At 47.8% G+C, this 16,553-nt stretch overlaps 1 pseudogene; it reads right to left on the bottom strand.

Moving 5' to 3' along the window:
* Positions 1 to 216: 216 nt before the first annotated feature.
* Positions 217 to 5,724, bottom strand: LOC141499647 (ribosomal RNA-processing protein 8 pseudogene; annotated as a pseudogene).
* Positions 5,725 to 16,553: the final 10,829 nt, after the last annotated feature.

The following is a 16,553-nucleotide window of genomic DNA, read 5'->3' as shown; positions in this document are numbered from 1 at the left end:
ATGATTTTTCTCTCAACACATTCAAATTTGATGAATATAGCATGGAAACAATGTAAAGATTATCAGACTGCCTTCTGTGGTAAGGGGAAGGGAGGTTGGGGGAAAATTTTAAAATTCAAAACTTTCTGAAAAATGCAAGGTAGAAACAGCTATTGTATGTAATTGGAAAACAAAATATATAAAAAATAGAGTGCAGTGCCCTCACTGAAGGGCATGCCACCCTGGGCGGTCCTGTGCCAGTGTCTCCCATGCTATACAATCAGTCCTAAAGTTCTTCAGTGAGACCTTCAGGGTGACCTGCTATCGCATCTTCTGACCCCCTTTGAGCATTTCTCTGTGCGAGTTCCCCATAAAATACTCTTTTGGTTAAGGGGACGTCAGGCATTCTGACAATGAAGATTTACAAGACAGGGGATCCCCTGCTCAAACAAAAACAGACTGAAGGGTTGGATATGGCAAGAGGAGATTGTCCCCCAGTCATCCACATGCATATGGAGAAGGTACATGACTCCCCCTCTTCCCACTCCCCTTCCCTCAGGGGATAACAGTCCAGTGACCATGAGCATATGTGAGTAAAGAGTAATGAAGCAGCAGAACCAAAACCAACATCTGTCTGAAAATAAACCAAGTCTTTGGCTGAGAGACAACCAAGCTTTCAGGGCTTGGACACTTTACACACATGTATTAAGACTGTGCCCTCAGGAGACAATCCATTCTTTTGTTGCTGGGACAGATGCTAGCATGGGGGGAAAGTGGGCAGTAAACAGGGTTCTTCTCTGATTTGGGGTCTGCTGAGGGTGGCTTCCAAGACTGGGATGTATGTATGGGTGGCCTTTGGTCAGTAGGTGATTGTGTAACTGGTTGAGAGCAGGCAGTGAGGGTGTGGATAGCCTGTAGGTCTCTGGGGGCTCAGCAGAGCCGTGTCCATAGCTGCTCTGAGCCCTGTGTTCACTCATGGGGACTTCCCACTGGGGACTGTAGACCAACATCCCCCCTTAGTATCATGAAACCTGTACCTTCTCCATGGGACCTCTGACCCTGGAGGGAGGAGCAAGGTGTGGTTAAGAAAACCCAGGTTAAGACACAGATTCGCATTCACCCCCACCCACAGCAGGGGGCTTCAGGGAGAAGATGAGAGACCTGGCAGTGCCCAGCACCAGCTGTGTGCGCTTTGGGGAGCAGAGCTCTTGGGCCCCTGCACCATGGCCTGGTCTCTTCTCTGCCTCCTCCTGCTCCCTGTCTGCTCAGGTCAGAACTGCCTCAGACCCTCCTTGTACCTCCTCCTCCCCCCGTCCTCTCTTCTCTGGGGAGGATCTCCAAGTACCTTCTTCTCTTCTCATTCCAAGACATTGATGAGTGTCTATATTTCTAGGTTCCTTCTCCCAGCCTGTGCTGACTCAGTCTCCCTCCATGTCTGTGTCCCTGGAGTCACAGTCAGACACACCCGCATGCTCAGCAGTCAGCAAAGCTGGCATACTGTTGGTTGGCACCAGCAGAGCCCAGGAAAAACTCCTTCATAATTCCTGTATGTCAACTACAGCAGAGGTGGCAGCCAGGGCAATGCGATGCCTGCCCGGTTCTCTGCTTCCAGCTCTGAGGCCGATCGCTACTTCTCCATCAGCAACATTAAGCCCGAGGATGAAGCTGATTACTCTTGTGGGCGCTATTATAGTAGTGGTGGTGTCGAAGCTTGGCACACCGATCTGTTCATGGAGGAAGCTGCACATAAACCTCCCCTGGGAGTCCAGGCCGAGCTTCCCATCTGTCCCCAGGATCCTGGCCGCCCCATAGCTGGCAGGGCAGGGTGAAGTCTTAGGTTCTGTGTCCGTCTTAATCTCCCTGACTCTGTTTCTACCTCTGTTTCTTTGTGTCTGTCTGTCTGTCTCTATACAGAAAACTACATGATGAGCTTCAGGTCATAGTCAGAGGAAGAGAAATGGACCATCACCCAGTCCTTCTGTTTCCTGCCCCAGCACATCTGCTCCTTCCAGAGGGAGGCAGAAGGGAAGGAATGAGGAGAGTCCTGGACATGCTCTGAGGAAGGAGATGGAGAGTGTAGTGGGGAGCAGGCTCTCTGCCAGGCCATCCCCCCAAGCTCTCTAGGCCTGTCCCTCCTCACTCCCCTCTGGACCATTCTCCCCCATCTTGTACCCCATGTGACCCAGCCTCGCTCCACCCTTTTCAGCACCGGCTGCATTGGCCCTCTCACATCTGTACTCACGGATGCTGGTGGGGAAGGGGGGATCCTCCTTGGCCCCAGTGGCACTTTCAGGCCCTCCCTCTGTGTGGGGGTCCAGCCTCCGCAGGGTCCTCGGAACCTGACAGGAGGGATAGAGTCGGAGAAATGAATTGAGTCCACAAGGGGGCAAAGGGAGGAGCAGGTTGACTGACTTTCAGCTGCGTGGATTTATTTTTATACTTTCAGAATCATGTATGTTTCAGGCAAGCTGAGATCATTTCCTTGGTTACAAGAGTGGACAATTTTCATCAGCCATCATATAGTTCATATGGTAACAAGTTTTAATCATGTGATTACAAGTTTAAGTAATAATCATATAGTTAACTGATTTCCCATCCCCACTTGGACCACAATGACCTCAACCTGTCTGTTACCTTATTTATTACTACATAGTATAATTGTGAATTCATTTAAAGTTATTCATTAAGCAATTCTTTAATGGAAAATGTTTTTTATTTTTTGTGTATGTAATATTTTTAGATACACTTCCTTAACAGTCTGTAGGGAGGGTCTTTAATGAGTGCCCACCCATCCGTTAACTCTTACAATAAACAATTTTTTTTTTCTGGCCTTCTTGGTAGAAGCCACAGTTTCCGTGACTATTTTATTCTTTCCCCTGCAACTAAGGTTGCTGGAGTTCACATATCAGTCAGCTGTACTAACTATTTTCTCACCATCTTTTTCATATATTCCTGTATATGGCAAAGGCAGAAACTATTAATTTCTCTGGAATTCTATCTGACCCATCTTGTATCTGTTTTCCCCGTATATATTCTGGCATCTCCTTGGAATTCCCAGTGCGGAGTTTTCCCGAGATTTCATAATGTTGAAGCCTTTTGTGTGCCTCAGGGAGAGGCAGTCCTGTTAAATTTAGACAGAGTTTACAATCTGTTTTATTCAAGGAATTTTTCTGAAATCCTTCCTTTATACTCATTCCAGTATTAGGGTGAATAAATATTATAATCAACAATAAACCTATAAATATTGGTATGCATGAAATCCCTATATATATATATATATTGAAGAAGGAAATGTTGTTCCATTAGGCAGTGTGACTGCCTTGAGTCTTCTTTGTTCGTGGTACATGAATGTAATAGCTATGCACTCTTTTCCTTAGAAAGGGGATACAAGGATATGAATGCTAGTAGACTATCTGAAGCACTAAAATACAAAGAAAGGGTTTTGCTCAATTATTCCTTTGCTAGGACAGGAGATACATTCAGAAAAGACTGATATAAAAGCAGGAGTCGGTAAGCTTCTTTTCACAGCATCTGCACCCTTCTTAGATTCTGTCTCTCCTACTAATACAATATCTTTTGATATACAACTTTCAGTACACCTCTGACTGGACCTAATGCCAGTATTCTCCAAGGTCCAGGTTAGGGACCTTCCTGCCCACTTAGGCCAGAATGGGACCTCTTATCTCACCCAGGCAGCCTCTGAATTCAGCCTGAGTCTTCATCTGTGACCTGGTACAGCTGGTTCTCTCGAGGGACCCTCATTGAGCTGTTCTGATGCCTCAGGCAGGGTGGAGGCAGAAAGGAGTAGGACTGAGTCATCGGCGTTGATACAGACACCTCAAAGTCAGCCCTCGAAGGGAACCCTGAGCCTTGCGAGGTCCTATCTTGTTGAAGTTTAACAGGTAGAAGTAGCTGTTGGTCAGATCGTTGGAGACAAGCTGGAAGTCCAACTGGGCTGAGGCTCCCAAGAAAGCCTTCATATCCGGCTGGCTACCTCCGCTACTTTCAACAGGCCTCCTGGTTTCAGTACTCGATTGGACTCCTTCAAGAAGTCACTCGGGTTTGTTCCCATCAGTGAAAGGCAGAAAACCGCAATGTCCACAGGCTCATCCTTAAGGGGCACCTGTGCCATGTCACAGACGGTAACACGAGGGTCAAGTGCAGCCCGGTCAAAGCAGCGAGCAGTGTTTCGAACACTAGAGGCAAGAGGACAGTCTCCACGCCCAAAATCTGCCACAGAGAAGCTGGCCGCTGCTTCGACTCTTTCACCATCTGGTCCGCAGGCTTCAAGGGCCATCGCTTTATGTGGTTCTGAAAGCCACGATGATAGAGCTCAAAGGCCTCAGGATCCTCCTGGAAGATGTGGCTCGTGGCACCGCTGGTCACAGAGTAAAGCTGTTCATTGAGGAAGCACAAAGGAGCTCCCTCAAGTCGCTGCTTCATCGTTGCCCGAAGCATCCCACCTCGGTCCAGAGACAGCCCCGGCCCTTCTGCTTTCACATCTGGCTCACATTCCCCTAGCAGCCCTGGGGACGTCTTCTCCTTAGGAGCTGCAACACTCTGTGCCTTTGGGGACAGAAACTTATTCTTCTGTCTCCGTTTGTTTTTCTGGTGGTTTCTCTGTTGTTTCCAACTTATCCTTGGCTCCGTATCATTCCCATCTTCCACTGAACCCAGGGTGGTCCTGAGAACTGGGCCATTCTGGGAATACACAGGGGCCAGATCATCATTCTTTGGGGCTCCAGAACCTTTGCTTTCTTCTTTTTTTAGTTTTTATTCCTTGAGCTGATAGCTTTGAATTTTCTTCCATAAGTAGAGCCTGTTTGAGGGTCCACTTCCTCTTTTTTCTCTTCTCATCAAAGTCAGAATCGGAGTTGGGGTCATCGTTGCCCTGGTTAGGAAGCTGGCAAGGCAATGCCTCAGGCTGCGGTGCCCGTAATGTAGCTGGGAGACCCTGAAGGCTGAGGCCCGGCAATGCTGGGGGGTCGGGGCTAGGCCCACGCCGGCCCCCGAGGACGAGCCGCTGCAGTCTGCGGGGCTGGGGGGCGCTTTCCCCTTCTCACTTGCACTTTCTCCTCTGACTGGAATCTTCTACAAAGTCACGGTCACGGGAGTGTGTGTGTGCGGCCACGCGTGTGGCTTCCGCCGTCTCAGGGGCGGGGAGGGGGGAGATCTGGAACTCAGAGCTTTGGATAAAAATAAAGGGAGGCGGAAGCCGGGGTCCCAGGGGAGGGGAGGGGGGTCCCGCCGAACACCCCGGCCTGTGGCCGCGGGAGCCTGCCTTGGGTCTTCTTGCTGCGACTGTGTCAAACAGCTTAGAGACCCTGGCTCCCAACCCCTCTGCCTCCATGTCACGGTAACCTCTCCTCCTCTGAGCTCCATTCATCATTCTATCCACATTCTAGAAGTGACTTTCAGTTCACCTGCCTGACTGTGGACATGAAATCCTGGTTTTGACCCTCACTCACTCCCTGCCTGACCTTGGGTTGGTCTCTGAAAAACAATTCTCTGCCCTAGAATTGTGTGGTTGAGCCTTGGTGGCCTCTGAGATCCCTACAGGTCAACCAATACACCACAAGGTCATCTTGTCACTGGACTAAAACAGCAGTGGATTCAGGAGCCAGTAAGGGGCCTGAGCAGCTGTTGGGATGGACTATCCTGGTCATCTGGGCATGAGGAAGGGGCTGGAAAAGGTGCCCTAATAACGACCTGCTTCACCCACCCTAAGCCTGGCCTGCTAACCATGGCGAAGAGTGATTCTGAAGAAACACAAACACACGCATACATATACAATGAACAAGATGATGCCACTCTTACTAAGCTTGAAAAATAGTCACAAAATTCATCTGGTGCAAGAAAAGGGCAACAATAACAAGGGAAACTGATGGAAAAAAATGTAAAGGAAGGTGGCCCAGCTCTACCAGATCTCAAACTATACTAAAAAGCCAGGGTCACCAAAACTTCCTGGTCCTATTTAAGAAATGGAGTGATGGATCACTGGATCAGAAAAGGTTAAAAATTACATGCAGGGAAGGACTCCAGCAATGTTCTATCTGACAAACCCCAAGACATTGGCCTCTGGGGTAAGAACTCACTATTTGACCAAAATTTTGGGATAAAAACGGAAACTAGCATGGCAAAAGCTGGGCCTAGATCCTCATCTCACTCCCTGTACTAAAAATAAGGTTAAAATGGAACAGCATTTAGAAATTAAGACTGACACTATAGATGCATCAATCCACAAAGAAATACTCTATCACATCTATAGAAAGGGGATGAATTTATGACCAAACAAGAATTGGATCATATTATAAACAACCAAATGAATGATTTTGACTATATTAAATGCAAAAGTTTTTGCACTAATAAAATCAATGCTACCAACATTAGAAGTAAAACAGAAAGCTGGGAAATAGTCCTCACAACAGGAGGTCAGATAAAGGTCTCATTCCTAAATATAGAGAGAATTGTATCAAATTTATGAGTCACAAGCCATTCCCCAGTTGATAAATGATCAAAGGATATGAACAGTTTCAAATGAAGAAATTAAATCTATATGCAATCACAGAAATAATGCTCCACATCACTATGGATCACACTAATGCAAATTACATCAGTGAGATATCACCTCACACCTATGATGAGAAAAAGTGAGGATGATCAATGTTGCAGAGTCTGTGGGAAGATTGGGACACTGATGCATTGCTGGTGGAGTTGTGAATTGGCCCAACCTTTCTGGAGAGCCATACAGAACCTTGTCCAAAGAGCCATAAAACTGGTGATATCCTTTGATCCAGCAATTCCAATTCCAGGTCTATAGCAAAAAAAAAAAACTGTTAAAAAATACATGTTCCAAAACATTCATAGCAGCCCCTGTTGTAGTGGCAAAAAATTGGAAAATGAGGGGTTGCCCATCCATTGGGGAATGCCTAAGCAGGTTATGGACTGCTATGAAATACTATAGCTCTATAAGAAATCATAAATGGTCGCACTAGAGAATGACTTGCAGGATCTGATGCTGAGAGAAGGGAGTAGAACCAAGAGAGCAATGTGCACACCAACAAGAAGAATGTGAGACGAGCAATCTTGATGGACGCAGCTCCTCCCAGCAGTCCAGAGAGCTAGGACAAAGGAATTAAACTGACTAGACCATGGACTATATCATCCCTATCCAGAGGAAGAAAAAGAAAACAAAACAAAACAAAAGAAACACACACACACAAACACACAAACAAACAAACACAAACAACCCTTCAGAATGTGATGAACACCTTGTAAAAATTACATGTTATACATCTCTTTCCCTTAATCCTAATTTGTCTTTTTTGTAAAATAACAACCTTTAAACATTTTTATCGAAATGTGCATGTACAGTGTTTGCCACTGAGGGAAATGGGGGGAAATGGAAGGTGGAAGGAAATTTTGTAACTTAAAATTATACATGTGCATTTGGAAAAAAATAAATAAAAATATTCTTTAAAAGTGTTAAGGAAGGAAGTCCCATAGGCAATGGAGTCCTGCTCTGACTATAGGGTCCTGATGTTTTCTCAGAGGCTGCAGTGTATGTGAGGCTGGATGTTGAAAGGTGGTGATGCAGGAATGGCCCAGAGCAGGCAGTGATGGCATGGGCAGCCAGGGGTTTGCAGAGGGGGCTTGGCACAGCTGTGTCTGTGGCAGCTCTGTGTCATGTGGTCACTCATGGGGGACATCTCAGCTGGTCTTGCATAGCGATGCCCCACCTCCATTTCCTGAAGTAGGACCCCTCCTCATGGGACCTGTGACCCCAGAGTGAGGGGCATGGTGTGGTTCAGACACAGATCTGCATTCAGCCCCCACCCACAACAAGGGGCTTCAGGGAGAGGATAAGTGGAAACTGGCAGAAGAAACAAAGAAACCAAAAGAAAACAAGACAAAAGGCCAGGATCTCAATAAACAATATTTTCACTCTTTAAAAATTTCTCTTGTACCTTCCCTTCCAGTCTCATAGGTGTTTTTCACCTTTTCTCCTGCTCTAATGGTGTCTGATATAATTCCTTATTAAGTATGATATAAAAGAGAAATTAGGATAAAGGGGGAAAAAACCATGAGAAAGAAAGGGAAAATGTAATAGAAGGTGGTTTTTTTAAGTGAACATGGTGTCCTTTGCCATGCATTCAGGATGCAGTCATTTCCCTGAATGAGGATGAGATTTTCTTTGACAACACTCTCAAGAGTTTCCAAGATCATTGAACTGCCAATAGGACCTGCATCCATCACAGCTGATCATCTCACAAAGGCTCCAGAATATTCAGATACCATAATTTGCTCAGTCACTCCTCAGTTCATGGGAATTCCCTCAATTTCCAATACTTTGCCACGACATAAAGAACCCACAAACATTCTAGAGCGGAGAGAGATCGTTTTGGAGAAATGGCACACCTTCACCAGTACAACAGCAGGAGCCACTTACCAACTACCAGCAAAAGACAACCCCAAGGAGCTACAGCCTCTCCCACACCAGGAGTCCTGGTTCTACCTCAGTCTTCACAATCATCATCCCTGGAATTCACTGGAAGCACTATTAGCCATCCTCAGCAACGGCCACCCACAGCTCAGATGAGACAAACTAGTTGAAGTTGCTGACAACCGTGGGGGAAAGGAGGAGGCAGCAGGTGCCAAGTCAGATCCTCATCACCACCTGGACCCCCTTCCCTCAGGTCAAGAGGACCATGGTCCAGCATCTTGATCCAGAAACCTAGAGGGATCCTGATGCTCCCAGGCCAGTGTCCATAGTCATGAAGCTGAGCGATCACTTGGTGAAGATGAACTTTGGCAACTACAAGGCCTGTACGCACTACTTTGGAAGACCCCAAAAAAGAAAATTGTTGCCCCAAGGGTCTTTAGCTCAGTAAAATGACTCTCACCCCAAACTGACCTAATTTCTTCAGCACAGCTTATGGTGAATAAGAAGAATGAGCATGTGCTTTGCTGCTACCCCCTGAGCGACATTGGACCTGTCCCTTTGACCCAAAGCTGAAACCTTCCAGAATGGGAGCTCCTTGAGAACAGAGAGTGGGTTTTCATTTGGATGGCTGGGCCTTAGCCTGGTCCTACCACAGAGAGCACTTCGAAACAGAAATCTGTGCAGTCATTTTCTGTGGCCAATCTATTTTGCAATGACAGAGATGGGAAAGGTGAAGATTTGTCTATCAGAATCTGACAGCTGAATTCTCTCTTTTTACACAGATTCCCTGAATCACTTTGAAGGCCCCATCACCTGCAAGGACTGATGGAGGGGCGGCCAGGGGGTGCAGTGGATAGAACACTAGCCTTGGAGTCAGGAGGACCTGAGATCAAACCCGGCCTTAGGCACTTAATAATTATCTAGCTGTGTGGCCTTGGACAAGTCACTGAACCCCATTGCCTTTTAAAAACTAAAAAAGAAAACAATGATGGAGACATGACCTCTATGTCTGCTGCTGACATTATGGCATTTGAAAAATTTCTGAAGGAACCAGAGCAAAGGTAGAAGTGTCCCTGACATGGCTGTATCCAAAGAGCCCCTCAGAATGGAGGACAGCTCCAATTTCTTCACGAATAATTCAAAGTCCTGGGGATATAACCAAACCAGCAGATGTCCTCAGTGGGGCATAAGTGAATCAGGAGGAATGAGAAAGAACAACAAAAAGCCAAGTCTTTGGACAAACAATTGGGAGGAAAGACAGAATCAAGCTGTGAGGACTTGATCCCATTTAGATATATACACTAGTTCTGTCCTCCCTGGAGTCTGTACCTCCTTTTGTCCCATGGGCAGATGCCAGCCTGGAGGACTGGGGGGCAGCAAGCAGGGGTCTTGTCTGACTTTGGGTCAGCTGAGGGTTGCTTACAAAGCTGGAGCGAATGTGAGGCCTTTGGTCAGTAGGGGGAGGTGCAGGACTGGTGGAGAGCAGGCAGGGAGGGTGCGGGGATCTTGTTGGTTCAGGGGGCTCAGCACAGCTGTGTCCTTAGGAGCTCTGAGCCCTGTGATCACTCATGGGGACATCCCACCTGGGTTCGTATACCAACATCCCACCTTACTACCATGTAATATGTCCCTTCTCCATAGGACCTCTGACCCCGGAGGGAGGAGCAAGGTGTGATTAAGAAAACCCAGGTTCACAGGCAGATTTGCATTCAGCCCCCACCCACAGCAAGGGGCTTCAGGGACAGGATAAGAGGGACCTGGCAGAGCCCAGGCCCAGCTGTATGGTCTTTGGGGAGCAGAGTTCTTGGGCCCCTGCACCATGGCCTGGCCTCTTGTCTGCCTCCTCCTGCTCACTGTCTGCTCAGGTCAGGGCTGCCTCGGACCCCTCCTCATCACTCCTCCTCCCTCCCTGCCCCCTCTCCTCTCTCCAAGCACCTTTCTCCTCTTCTCATTCCAGGACATTCATGAGTGTCTGTGTTTCTAGGTTCCTTCTCCCAATCTGCAGTGACTCAGTCTCCTGACATGTCTGTGTCCCTGGGAGCCACAGCCAAACTCACCTGCACCCTCAGCAGTCAGCACAGTGGTTATACTATTGCTTGGCACCAGCAGAGCCCAGGAAAGGCTCCTCGGTTTATCATGTATGTCACCAGCAGTGGAAGCGTAGGCAAGGGCGATGGGATCCCTGACCGCTTCTCTGGCTCCGCCTCTGGTGCCAGTCGCTACTTGTCCATCAGCAACGTCCAGCCTGACGATGAAGCCGATTACTACTGTCAGACATATACCAGTGGCAATGCTCAGCACAGTGGTAGATTCAATGAGGAAGTTGGACAAAAACCTCCTGTGCCGGCCCAGGCCCAGCTTCCCCCCAGCCCCAGGTTCTTGATACCTCCCCACAGGCAGCCAGGGCTCAGGCGAGTCTTTCTCAGTTTCTGTCTTCATCTCCCTGACTTCTGTTTCTTTCTTTCTCTCTATCTCTCTGAGTGTCTGTATAGAGAAAATTACATGGGGAGTTGGATGTCAAACTTAGGGTGACATCAATGGATCGAGAACGCAGCACATCTGACATCTGACGCAGCGCAAGTACCCCTTCCCATGGGGTCCTCTGAGAAGACTCATACTAGGGGAGATGTTCAGCTGAACCTCCAGGTTTTGGGATGTGACTGGTGGAGAGGGAGCCCCTGCCCCCATCTGGCTGCCCCAGTAGAGACTCTTGTCTCCCACAAATAGTAAAATTATTGGCCTAAGGTGACCCCTTGGAGACTGGCCAGGGCTCATAAGCCCATGATCAGAATCACTTTAAAGGGGAAGCAGAGAAATCAGGAAGGAAGTGTGAATAGAGACGTTGCAGCCAGATGCAGACCCTCCTTGTGCAGGGTGAGCACCTACATGAGACCCTAACTAGGGCCTCCTGATGTCAGCCTGAACCCCACACATGGAAACCCTCCCCCAAATCTTCAAAAGGAGGTCAGAACTGTGCCAGGCTTAATCAACTTTGATCGATGCAGGTCCTCTCGGCAGTTCAGAGAGCTGGGGCACCCAAAGAGACTGACTATGGACAATGCTAATCCCATCCGGGCTATGAAATACAAAACAAAGCAAATCCAACAAAACCAAAGAAAAAAAAAACAGCACAATCTGAATGAACCCTTCGTTCACTTGTTATAAAACCCTCTCATGGTTTCCCTTCCTATCTCATGGCTTTCTTTCTTGTCCCTGATGCTACATGTGTTGAACATCATTCCTCACTGAACATGTACAAAAGAGGAATTACAAGTAAAGGGGGGGGGTTCCATGGGAAAGGGAATGTGTAGCAGAAGTTGGTTTTTCTTAAAAAGTGAGTGTATTCTCCTTCATCTTGCATTCAGAATCGAGTTTTTTCTCTGACACGGACGACATTTTCCTTAACAGCTCTCTCAGGACTGTCCTTGATCACTGACTTGAGGAGAGGAACTGCGTCCATCACAGCTGATCTTCTCACAATATTGCTGTTAATGCGGACAATGTTCCCCTGACTCTGTTCACTTCACTCAGCATCCCTTCCTGTAATTTTTTCCCGGCTTCTCAAGGGTTCAAATATTCATATTTTCTTACAGAATAACAAGGCTCCATAGCATCCACAAACCATAACGTGTTCAGTCAGTCCTCAGTTGATGGGCATTCCCTCAGCTTCCAATACTTTGACACTTCATAGAGACCTCACAACCATGCTTAAGGGGAAAGATCACTTTGAAGAAATGACCCAGTTTCCCCCAGCACTACCAGCAACAACTACTTAATAACTACCACCAAAAGAGAAACAACCCCAAGGAACAGCAGCCTCCCCCACAGCAGGAGTCCCGGTTCTCCCTCAGTCCTCACAGCCATCATCCCTGGACGTCACTCTCCTGGAGGCGCACTAGCCATCCTCAGCAAAGTCTGCCCCCTGCCACCCACAGTTCACATGAGACAACCTGGTGGAAGCTGCTGACTCCCCTGGGGGAAAGACAGGAGACAGCAGATTCCAACCAAGTCAGGTTACCACCAGCACCTTGACCAACCTTTTATCTCAGTCAGGTGTACTACTGTCCAGTATATTGAACACCAAGTATTTTTGGAGCCTGATGCTCCCAACCCAGTGTCCATAGTTATAAGGCTGAGATATAACTTTGTGGAGATCCAGCTTCATAACTACAATTCCTGAAGTCAAAACTTTGGAAGACCCAGAAAAGAAAGTTCTAACCCCCAGGGTCTTTAGCTCTGAAAATGGTTCCGGTCACAAATTACATAATTTTATCGGGTGGACTTCGATTAAAGAAGAGGAAAGACCGTCTGCTTTGCTGTTGCCCCCTGATCTCCATGGGACCTTTCCCTTTGATCCGCAGCTGAAACCTTCCAGAAGGGGAACTGCTTGAAAACAGAGGCTGGCTTCAGTTTCCATTTGGAAGGCCAGTCCTTAGCATGGCTCTACTGCAGGAAGCCCTTATAAAGGTTTTTGTGCCTTGAGGCTATTGCCAGACTCCAATGGCAGGAGGGGGGGGTGAAGGGACAGACTTCTTAGTCAGAATCTGTCCAACTGGATTCTATTTACACACAGTTCCAGAGTCACCCTGAAGGCCACCATCACCTTCAAAGCCTGATGGAGACATGACCTCCATGTCTATGCTGATGACATCAGGGCATTTGAAAAACCTCTGTAGGAACATGAGGAAAGATAGAAGTACCCCTGACACACCTGGAAATACGACCCTTTCAGAACTGAGGACAATTCCTTTGCCATTCATTTAAATTGCTGGGGATATAACCAAACCAGCAGATGTTCTCAGTGGAGCATGCATGATAAAAGTGTAAGAAAAAAAGGAAAAGTCAAGTGTTTGCATAAACTATTGGGAGGAAAGACAAAAATCAAGCTATGAGGACTTGATCTCTTTTACTAAGTCAGTCCAGTCGGTAGTAAGTGTTGTGTCATATGTATTCCAGGCTAAGAGCTATGAAGGGTTAACACAGAAATAGTGATGTGCTTTAACAAGCAAGATGTACTTCAGAGCTTAGGTAAGGGAGCAGCTGCATGTCTGAGCTAACAAGGTGTATTCCCAGGCTCAGATAGCGCATTCTGAGACAATTACCTTCTGCACTCTGTTTATCAAATCACTGTTTGGTTCTCAAAACAATCTGCATTCTGTTTATCAAAACACTGTTTGGTTCTCAAAACAATCACCTAAGACATACACAAGGATATGCATGTGAAAAAATGCTTGCTAAAACGCTTATGTAATTAGTTACGTAAATATAGAGTATAAAAGTATGTATCCTGTGATCAATAAACGAACCTGCTTATGCATCATATTGATGTCGGCCTGACTTCCCTCCTCCAGACTCAACAAGTAAGTACTTCCATTTGTTCCATGGGTAGATGCGAGCCTTGAGAACAGGTGGGCAGCAAACAGGGTTCTAGGTCTGGTTGTGGGACCACTGAGGGCTGCTGACAAGGCTTGGGAGTATAGGAGGCTTCTGCTTGGTAGGTGGCAGTGAAGCACTAACCCAAGGCAGGCAGTGATGGGCAGAGCCTGGTGGTCTCAGGTGGGGATCAGTCCCGGCGGCTGTGAATGTAGCTACTCTGAGCCCTGTGATCACTCCTGGGGAACATCTCAGATGGTTCGGTAAACCAACATCCCACTGACATGCCCTGAAATATGCTCCCTCCTCATGGGACATATGACCCCAGAGGCAGGACCCAGGGATGGTTATGGAAGCTCAGGCACATATAAAGATTTGCATTCAGCCCCCAACTCAATCATCGAATTTCAGGGAGAAGATAAGAGGGCCTTGGCAGAGCCAGAGCAGCTGCATGTTCTTTGGGGAGCAGAGCTCTTGGACCCCTGCACCATGGCCTGGTCTCTCGTCTGCCTCCTCCTGCTCACTGTCTGCTCAGGTCAGGACTGCCTCAGACTCCTCCTTGTACCTCCTCCTCCCTCCCGGACCTCTCTTCTCTGGGGAGGATCTCCAAGTACCTTCTTGTCTTCTCATTCCAGGACATTGATGAGTGTCTGTATTTCTAGCTTCCTTCTCCCAGCCTGTGCTGACTCAGTCTCCCTCCATGTCTGTGTCCCTGGAGTCACAGTCAGACACACCTCCACCCTCAGCAGTCAGCAAAGCTGGCACACTGTTGGTTGGCACCAGCAGAGCACAGGAAAAACTCCTTGATAATTCCTGTATGTCAACTGCAGCAGAGGTGGCAGCCAGGGCAATGAGATGCCTGCTCGGTTCTCTGCTTCCAGCTCTGAGGCCGATCACTACTTCTCCATCAGCAACATTAAGCCCAAGGATGAAGCTGATTACTCCTGTGGGTGCTATTATAGCAGTGGTGGTGTGGAAGCTTGGCACACCGATCCGTTCATGGAGGAAGCTGCACATAAACCTCCCCTGCGAGTCCAGGCCGAGCTTCCCATCTGTCCCCAGGATCCTGGCCGCCCCATAGCTGGCAGGGCAGGGTGAAGTCTTAGGTTCTGTGTCCGTGTTAATCTCCCTGACTCTGTTTCTACCTCTGTTTCTTTGTGTCTGTCTGTCTGTCTTCTGTACAGAAAACTACATGATGAGCTTCAGGACATAGTTAGAGGAAGAGAAATGGACCATCACCCAGTTCTTCTGTTTCCTGCCCCAGCACATCTGCTCCTTCCAGAGGGAGGCAGAAGGGAAGGAATGAGGAGAGTCCTGGACATGCTCTGAGGAAGGAGATGGAGAGTGTAGTGGGGAGCAGGCTCTCTGCCAGGCCATCCCCCCAAGCTCTCTAGGCCTGTCCCCCCTCACTCCACTCTGGACCATTCTTTCCCATCTTGTACCTTTTATGACCCAGCCTCCCTCCACCCTTTTCAGCAAGGTCTGCACTGGCCCTCTCACGTTTTCACTCCCTGATGCTGGTGGGGAAGGGGGGATCCTCCTTGGCCCCATTGGCACCCCCAGGCCCTCTCTCTGCCTCTCTTCCTCACTAACCTCTCCTCCACTGAGCTCCATTCATCATTCTATCCACATTCTAGAGGTGAATTTCAGTTCACTATGCTGACTGTAGACATGCAATCCTCATCCTGACCCTCACTCACTACCTGCCTGACCTTGGGTTGGTCTCTGGAAACCAATTGTCTGCCCTGAAATTGTGGGGTTGAGCCTTGTTAGCCTCTGGGATCCCTACAGGTCAACCAACCACACCACAAGGTCATCTGGTCACTGGACTGAAACGGCAGTGGATTCAGGAGCCTCTAAGGGGCCTGAGCAGCTGTTGGGATGGACTATCCTGGTCATCACTGGGCATGAGGAAGGGGCTCGAAAAGATGCTCTATTAGTGGTCTGTTTCACCACCCTAAGCCTGGCCTGCTAACCATGGCAAAGAGCGAATCTGCAGAAACACAAACACACAAACATACACATACAATCAACAAGATGATGCCACGCTTACTGAGCTAGAGATAGACACAAAATTCATCTGGAGTGGGAAAAGGGCAAGAACAGCAAGGGAAACTGATGGAAAAAATGTAAAGGAAGGTGCCCAGCTGTACCAGATCTCAAAGTGTACTAAAAAGCGGGGGACACCAAAAGTGCCTGGTCCTGGCTATGAGGTACCACCTCACGCCTGTTAGATTGGCTAAGATGACAAAAAGGGAAAACATCAAGTTTGGAAGGGCTGTGGGAGGACTGAGACATTAATGCCCTGTTCATGGAGCTGTGCACTGATTCAACCATTCTGGAGACCAATAAGGAACTATGCCCAAAATGCAATAAAAACTGGTCCTGCCCTTAGATGTAGAAATACCAACAATACTGGGCCTATAGGCAGAAGAGATCAGAAAAATGCGTAAAGTTCCCCAGATTCCAAAAATATTCCAAGCACCTCTTTTTGTAAGGCCAAGAATGGGAAATTGAGGGGATGCCCAGCCACGGAGGAATGACTGGACAAGTTATGGTATTTCAATGTTGTGAAGTACTGCTCTTCTTTAAGAAAACATAAATGGTTGCAGTCTAGAGAAGCATGGGATGAATTATGGGACCCAAAAGTGAACAAAGGGAGCAGAACCAAGAGAACATTGTGCACATTAGTAACTGCATTGTGACTTGAACAGCTTTGATGAAGGCAGCTCCTCTCAGCAGTTTAGAGAACTATTCT

Source organism: Macrotis lagotis, chromosome X, assembly GCF_037893015.1.
Source record: "Macrotis lagotis isolate mMagLag1 chromosome X, bilby.v1.9.chrom.fasta, whole genome shotgun sequence".
NCBI classification, from domain to species: Eukaryota; Metazoa; Chordata; class Mammalia; order Peramelemorphia; family Peramelidae; genus Macrotis; species Macrotis lagotis.
The sequence above is the reverse complement of the archived record's forward strand: the minus strand, read 5'-3'. Positions and strand labels throughout refer to the sequence as shown.